This window comes from Mustela nivalis, assembly GCF_964662115.1.
Source record: "Mustela nivalis genome assembly, chromosome: 5".
Lineage (NCBI taxonomy): Eukaryota > Metazoa > Chordata > Mammalia > Carnivora > Mustelidae > Mustela > Mustela nivalis.
This window is the reverse complement of record NC_139024.1, coordinates 25404473-25413197: the sequence shown is the minus strand read 5'-3', so window position 1 is coordinate 25413197 and position 8725 is coordinate 25404473. Positions and strand designations below refer to the sequence as shown.

At 40.1% G+C, this 8725-nt stretch overlaps 1 long non-coding RNA gene across 1 annotated transcript; it reads left to right on the top strand.

The window, feature by feature from the left end:
- Positions 1-1643: 1643 nt before the first annotated feature.
- LOC309865481 lies at positions 1644-6782 on the top strand. The gene is made up of 2 exons (XR_014312128.1): positions 1644-1970; positions 6643-6782. It is a non-coding gene; the product is annotated as an uncharacterized lncRNA (long non-coding RNA).
- The last annotated feature ends 1943 nt before the right edge of the window (positions 6783-8725 follow it).

Genomic DNA, 8725 nt, shown 5'->3' with positions numbered 1-8725 from the left:
TCATTCTTTTCCCTTAAGGTTTGTTGCTTTGTTATTTTTACACTTTTGGAAACACAAAATCTGGATGAATTTTTTCTTGCGGGATGCTGCTGATAGTAGTGGCAATAGTATAACACATTATGCCTTTATGCATATGTTGACACACTTTAAAATATGTTATCTATTTTGGCATTGTGATTAAAAATACATGATCTGCATTAACCTCTTCTTAGAATAGATGTTTAGTTAAAAACATATCCTTAGGAACTTATGAAAATAATTGTTAGAAGTGATATGCTTGTGAAAAGGAGAACAATCTCTCCAATAATATATATATATATATTTTATGGAAACAACAAACTCCTTGCTAGATGTCCTCTTCTGACTTATGGTTCTTCTAATACTGTCATAAGTTTACAACAAGACTGATGCTTTTAATTCTCCAATCCCTTTGTACAGTTAAGTGCTGGCTGGAATCTTCTTCAGGCTGAAAGAATGACACATTCAAGAAGTCTTTGACAGTGTTTAAACACCTCTTATCAAAACTTAATTTCCATGAATGATTGATTTTGGCACTTGATGGAAGGCTGAAGAATGTTCAATTGCCCCATTTTCATGTGCTAATGAAGCCGAAAGTGACTTAAGGGGATTTCTTTACACTGTGGCAGCCTGTTTGGATATGCACATGACTTCTTAGGTTTCTCTCCCAGGGTTTGTCTCTACTAAATAGTTGTCTTATTGAGTAACTGTGGCTAATCTGTCTGCTTGGCCACAGGCCTTGGCCTTCCTCTGTAGAGGGGGACTGTAATTAGCAAAGCTGTCAAACCAGGTGTTTAATTTCAAGAGAACTTATTTTGTACAAATCTTCCAGTAAAAATCAATGAGGTTTAGATTTTCTGTTTGTTCACAGGCACACCTTGGATATTAGGTTTTGAGTAAAATCAATACGGGAAAACATTTTAAAGGGGGGGAAAAAAGGAACTTTCAATTCCAGACTTTGGCTTTATAAGTTTGACCACTGAATTCCATTTTTCACACATTACACTCGAATTTTTATTAAAACACTTACTCCAGTCTTGGCTGGAAATACAAGATTTAAGGATTTCCTGCCCCCTTTTTAGGGGGGAATTCAATGAGGGAGAAGAAAAATAGGAAAATACTTAAGATTCTCTCCACTAAAATGTATGCTGTTGCTGGATTTAAATCTTGATGATTTTGCTACAGGTTCTTTTATAGTCGTCTCCAATATAATTTTGGTAATAGAAACCAGAAAACTTTAGCTATGCACATCCTTCTGGATTGAGATTCCCTTGGTGTTTATAATTCTGTGGATTCCAGACACATTGCTTCTCTGGCTTCTGAAGACTTCTGAGCCTGAAATAAGTCACAGGCTGGTTTTGTGACCCCAGATGAGCCCCTTCTAGCCTCTTCAGTTCCCAACAACAACAGTGCTCCTCCAAACTGCTTATTACTTCCTCCCAGGTTCCACTTCCTTCTAATGAAGGTGTCTGCCTCCTTGGAACATAGAAAGTGCTATGTTCCCGGGAGATCAGATCCTTGTTTAGATCGAGGCAAATGCGCTATGTGTAAACACTTAAGCCTCTCCTTATGGGTGTGTTCAGACTCAGCCCAAACCAATGGTGTGACTTCTCCCTAGGGTTGATGACTGACTCCAGGCACAGGCTTTACTTTTGTAGGAAGCGGAAAGCATGTCCGGAGAAAGAAGAGGCTTTGCTTCCTCAAAGGACCCCTGCTAATGAGCTTGCAATTATGAGAACTTAATCAATTTGCCTTGTGGGGTGAGCCTCAACTCGATGAAACTTGATGAAGCTTGCTATTCTCTGAGAACATCATTTAGCTTCCGGGTCATGCGAGCTTCTGTTTGTACTTAGAAGACACCTTCTCTTTTCCTCCGTCCTCACACTAGTTAGCCCAGTCCATCCCCGCCATGGAAGAGAAAGAAGGAAGAAAATGAAAATTACCAGACATCAGTGAGTATCCTCAGGGCCTGGGGGGCCTATGTAAGGGAGAAATGACTCTTCTTTCCTGTCCTGGGAGGTGAAGGCATGTCCCGGTCCCAGCCACCCCCTCCACCAGCTTCCTGTCTGCTCCCTACACAGGCACTGTGTGGTAGTGAAGAGAGAATATTCCCCTGGAAGACAGGAATCCTCCCCATGCCTTCTGTTCCTTCACAACAGAGCAGAGTTGCCTCCTTCCCTGGGCCAGGGTGTATCCTAGCAAGTTTACCTAACTCCCATGTTCAGTAATTGCTTATGCCACTTGCATATAATTTGGAAGGTGTGCTAACAGATGATAATACACTACGCTCAGATTAATTATTATTATTCACATTCTCCGCAGTGTATTTCACTGGGGCTTTGTCACAATTACCTCTGACCTGTTTTCTCTTTGTGATTTCTCTGGTTTTTTTCTTACTTTGTGTCATTGCTATTTGGCATGCTCTTTAGCAGTTGGTGACAGGAAAGCCCCCTTCATTTTTGTTACAATGCTCTTTGAGCAGACCATTCATGAAAAATTATATATTGTTCCATCTTCCAAATTACATATATGTAAAGGGAAGAGAGAGAGTTGGTAATTGAAAACTTATATTCAAAACTGATTTTCTTGGTACTTTTTTTTTTTTTTAAGTATTTATTTGACAGAGAGAGATCACAAGCAGGCAGACAGAGATAGAGGAGGAAGCAGGCTCCTTGCTGAGCAGGGAGCCCAATGCAGGACTCGATCCCAGGACCCTGAGATCATGACCTGAGCGGAAGGCAGAGGCTTTAACCCACTGAGCCACCCAGGCGCCCCTCTTCGTACTTTTATTTTGTCTTAAGTTTATTTTTGTAATCTGTACACCCAACATGGGGCTCAAACTCACAACCCCAGATCAAGAGTTGCCTGCTCTTCAGACTGAGCCAGCCAGGTGCCCCAGATTTCCTTGGTATTTCTAGATGTTTAAATCTCTTAAGACTTTTTTTTTTTAATTTTTTAAAATCTATTTAGTTGAGAGAGAGTGAGTGAGCGAGAGAGAGAGAGCACAAACTGGGGGAGGGGCAAAGGTAGAGGGAGGAACAGACTCCCCGCTGAGCAGGGAGCCCCAGGTGGGACTTGATCCCAGGACCTCAGCATCATGACCTGAGCTGAAGGCAGATGCTTAACCGACTGAGCCACCTAGGAGCTTTTCTTAAGACATCTAAACAAAGGAGGAAATACACATGCATTCCCCATGTATCTAGATTTCCCCCTACTTCTTTATTCCTGAAGACTTTCTCCTACTGTCACTCCTCACTTGAGGACCAGCCAGCTGCAGGCTTGCCCACCCATTCCATTGCACTGGTCAGCCTTCAACTCTCTCCAGCTCCAGGCTTTTCCTGTGAACGTCCTTCCTTCACGGTGATGTCAGGTTCAGCTTTCTGCTGAAGCTCACGCACTGTGAGGGCAGGGGCCAGGCCTGTCTTCTCCACTGTACCCCTTCATTCATGGGTGCTTTGTTTAGTGAAAAATGCCCCATTGTGATGAAATCTCATTTTATCTCCAGAGCCTATAATGGCTTTACCTTATAGAAAAACTGAATTTTAAGCACCTTAATTTTGCATTCTTGTCAAGGCCTATTAGGAAATGGCCCCAACGATTCTCATGGACTCTTTGTATTGGAAATGGTCTCCTAGGCTTGCCTTCCTTCCTGTCTTGTGGCAGGGATAACACTCTGCCACATGTCGGAGGCTTCCCCTTCCACAATGCTACCTTCTCTTGTCTTCCTCACTATTTTAATCATTATTGTCTTTTGTATAGGGGCTGTTATGCACTTGGTTTTGCTTCTCAGCATAAACTCATTTTGACAAAAGATACTTGAAGCAAGGAAATTGGACAGATTCCAAATGGATGAAATGTACTCTAATTATATATGTGACAGTTATTGCCTACAAAAAGAATTAAATTTTAAAATGCTATTCATATGCTTCAAACTGGATTCATTAGAGTTCCATTTTATAGTGTAGCAAATGTTAACAGATATTTTAGGACTGCTTTATCTTCCTTTTGGTCCAGAGAGCTAGATCATACTAAAATAATGACAAAATTTAAAAAGGCTCTAAATTTACTTGGGTGAGTAATTAACACTCTTTAGGCAAAGCATTCCCTGAGGGTTAGGTCTTGTTTTGATTTTCACAGAACTCTACCCATTGCAAAAATTCACACATATTCAGAATTGTAGTAAAGGAGAAAGAGGGGACAGAACATATATCTACACATGGAAGTATGGAGGAAAGAAGAAACCATAGGTGGAGAAGCTAGAATTAATGAAGTGAGTGCAAATAGGAGAGAAAAATCTGAGATATTAGAAGGAGCTAACAGAAGAGGTTGGAGGCCAGAGAAAGTTGCTGAGCTTTGTGTGATTACCTCCTCCCTCCTGAATATCTGACTCACCATTATGGCAGGTCAAGTCAGAGTCAACAGAAGTTCAACAGGCCACTTAGAAAGCTAAGGGGTCCCAGAAGGTGCCCAATCCTCCTTTCTGGGAGGATGGTGAGGCCCGAGTAGGCCCTTTGCAAACTAAGTTAGCTTGTATAATTAAGCCTCACAGCTTGAGACACCCAAGAATCTAGCCAGGCACTCTCCTTATAAGCACTTCTAATTTCATGAAGGGTAGAACCCCCTTCTCAAAGAGAAGTTTTCTCAAAGACAAGTTTGTTCAGAATCTAAATCAATAAAATATATATGTGATAGCTTAATATTATAAAGGAAATGCAGAATACTAGAAACTTATTTTATGTATTTAAATTTAAAGCCTTTATTTCTTATGAAATGAATCAATTCAACACTTTTCAAAACCCAACTGTGAAATCTACAATTATGGATGGGCATCCAATTAAATTCCGTATATTGTTCTGTGTTCACCTCGTCAACTTAATCCATTTCATGAACGTATTGCCTAATTGGGGTTCAATTCATCTTAAGGCTAATTAATCTTATTATCTCTATTATCAGGTTCTCTTTTTAAATTTTCTTTTTCTTTTTTAAAATTTCTAGTTTTAAGGTCAAAAAAGCATCCAAAAACATACAAGTGCTAAAACTAGAGCTCTCTCCGGCCTGCTACGATGGACCTGTGTTATCACAGCGTGCCTGGTCATGTCAGGGGTTCATTTGTTATTATACAATTCCCTTTTGGCAGAGAATCTGCATGGGACAATGCCTCAAGCTTTTTTTGGGATCGCGCTGATCCAGCGTGTAGGGACTGGAGGTCCACTTCAGATGGACTTACATGCTTGGACTTGCGTAGGACTGCATTTTTAAAAAGACCCATGCAAAGCAAATGGCCTTCTGATCAGTAATGGACCCCTGAGGATTTTAGCTGTAGCCACAGAATAAATAGCTGACATAGTCCACAGAGTTCAGTGTGAAAACTATTGCTCTAGTACATGTGGCTCCATTCACCCCTGTCTGGTATATAACTTTTCATCTTCATTGTCCTCTCTCATTGCATCTTTTTGTCTTGGAGTAGTTCTCTTCTGTTCACTTGGTTTAGCTTTCTTATTTCGAATAATTAAATTACATTGTTACAGGTATTACCCAAGATTCACGGAAGACATAAATTGATCATTTTTTATAACAGACAATGACAGAAGTGAGACTCCATGAGGAGCTTCTAGCACCGGATTTTGGCCTGTGAAGGGGAAATTGTTACCATACTGGGAGGTCTGGATGTTGGCTGGGGTTGTCAGAAACCTTTTCGGCACTTTGGTCCTTTTTTTCACAAGACCTGAATTCTTCAGTCAGTCTCTAGACAGAGAATATAGGATTTGTTTGGGTCTTCCCTTCCTGGGATAGAAGTAGGGGGCTGGTGTGTGAGTGGAGTGAGCTCTGTTTAAGTGTGAGAAACAGGGTACCCTAGGCCATTGTCCTTCGCCGGAAGTGCCCAAGCACAAGTCAAAAACTCCCTCAGCCTCTCCTGCTTCACACCCCATCTGGACACTCACCCTTCACGAGGGCTCCCCCACCCTCATGACCTTATCTAAACCTCATTATATCCCAAAGACTCCATCTCCAAATGACATTGGGGATTAGGGGTGGGGGGACATGATTCAGTCCATAGCGGTGGGCCTTATGGTCTCTATCAAAGCTACCCAGTTCTGCCATTGTAGTATAAAGCAACCAGGAAAAAAAAAAATGAGTGAATATGCTGAAATTTGAATTTTGTGAATTTTTACATAAAAACTTCTCACCAATTATTTTTCTTTTGATTTTTTTTTTCTTCCTAACCATTAAAAAAGTGTAAGAATGACTCTTACCTCGTGGGCCATACATACAAAAACAAGCAACAGGTCAGAATTGGTGCAGGGTCATGGTGTGGCAGCCCCTGACCTAGATCCTGCCCTGTCTGGCCCCTTTTGCTTCTCTGACCTTCTCTTACCACTCTCTTCACCTGAGGCCAGCCTCATTGTCCTCTGCACACCCTCTCAAGCTTTCCTCCTCTCTCCCCATTCATCAGGAGACTGGCCCCCTCCATGTATTGGGTTTGGTCACCTCCCCACAGAAGCCTTTCCCACTGGTCCAAAAAGACCATCCTCTTATCCCGCTTTATTTTGTTATTTCATAGTTCTTATCACTGTCTAAATTTAAATATCTATTTATTTATGTCTTTGCTGTCTGTCTTTCCAGTCAGAGCGCGGATTCCACGAGGACAAGGAATTCACTGTTGTGTCCCCCGTGTCTAGATCCATTTCTAGGACTTCAAAGATGTTTGATGGAATACTTGAATAAGAAATAATCAATAAATGAATGACTCGAATGAATGCAAATGCCGAAGTGGTTTAAGATTTTTTTAGAAGTTTGAAACCTGATTACTCTCAGATATGTTATCTACCTTTGATCTATAATAGCTGCTACCATCATCGCCTTTCCAAAGTTTGGATTTATCCTGACAAGATAGAAAGTGTTGCATTTTTTTAATAGAAACATAAAAGGCAACAGTTGGTTTCTGGTGACAGGTGTCTTTCTCTTTCTTATAATAGATAAAGTTGTAAATTATTGCGACCAAAATAGTTTGGGGAGATGATGAGCTGGGTTTTGCTTGTTTTGTCCATCTTTTTGTGAGACAGGATTGAGAAGAGAGGGAGGCCTAGGGGTAAATAGGTTCATAGAGTTCAAGACACAGTCTCCTGGGACGCTCAGTGAATTTCCTTACATGTGAAAGAACAGAGCCTTACCCTTGGAGTCGGACTAGTGGCCATCTAGAGGCCGCCCCCCCATATCCCGCAACCCCCACCAAAAGCATTCCCTTTTCTGGGCCTGATAACTCAAAGGTGGGGAGGTTTCGTTTCTTCCTTTCTTTTACAAGGTGGTAATCTCTTAGCTGCCTATGGAAATAAGGCTGCTTTGAAAGAGGAGCTTTACACATTGTAAACTTTTCCCCCAGGGCAAGTCAGCCATCCTTAATGCTTCTTGAAATTAAAATTTCTTCTCCTTCTCTTTCTTTCTGTTTAACTTTAGTTAGGGAAGAAGAAAGTGAACTTCTCTGCACTTGTTAAAAAGTGCTACTTGGATTAAAAAGAAAAAAAAAAAAAAGATGTGTCCGGTTCCTCTACAAATGTGTAAAATCATCAGTTTTGAGTTTGCATTAAAACATTTCAAGCTGCTCAAGATTTAAATGAAAGGCAAGGTGCTCAGTGGTGACAATAACATGCCACCTTTTGTGTAACAAAGAGGAAAAGATGAGAATATCTATTCACATTTACTTGTTTGTTACAGAAGGACTGGAAGAATAAAAAAAGAAGTCCATGGTTTCTGGTGGACAGGTGGGGTATGCGAGGGGCTGGTGGGAGGCAGGGTTGGAGATAGGACCCAGAGTGCGACTCTCCTTAGATATTTTTTAATATCATTCTGACTTTTGAATCATGCAATGCATTCCTTATCCCAAAATGTAAAATAAAAATAAATATTTTCCAAATTTCCAACTCCCATCCTAGTTTGATCTCTGTACTATCTATTCTAGTGTTTTCTTTTATCCCCCCTTTTTCTGAGGGAGATGGAATTTTTTAAAAAATGTGACAAAATACACATAATACAAAATTTACCATTTTAACCATTTTAAGAGTGCATTTCAGTGACATTAAGTACATTCACAATGCTGTGCAACTGCCACCAATATTCATTTCCAGAGCTTTTTCATTATTCCAAATAGAAGCTCTGTACACATTAAACAATAACAATCTCCCTTTATGACCCCTGGTAACCTCTATTCTACTTCCTGTCTCCATGAATTTTGCTATTCTAGGTACCTCGTTTAAATGTAATCATAAAATATGTGCTCTTTGTGTTTGGTTTCTTTTACTTTGTGTAATACCTTCAAGGTTCATATGTGTTGTAGTTCATATAGAATTTCATTCCTTTTTATGGCTGAATAATATTCCACTTTTTGTATATACCGCATTTGGTTTATCCATTCATCTGTTGATGGATGTTTGTGTTATTTCCATCTTTTGGCTATTGTGATGGATTTTGACTGCTTTCTTCATACAATCATATACTTGTAACAAGTAATTATTTACATTTTATCTTCCTCCCTTTTAAGACTATGAACTTTGAAAGTAAGAGCATTTTCTTATGTTACTTATTCATCTCTGTAACCCCAGCATCAGTAGAGTAACAAGCATGTATTCAGTTGGCACTTACTAAATGTCTGCCTGCTGAATGACTAAACCATAGGTTGAAAATGAGTTTTGAGTTTACTTCAAAAAGGATA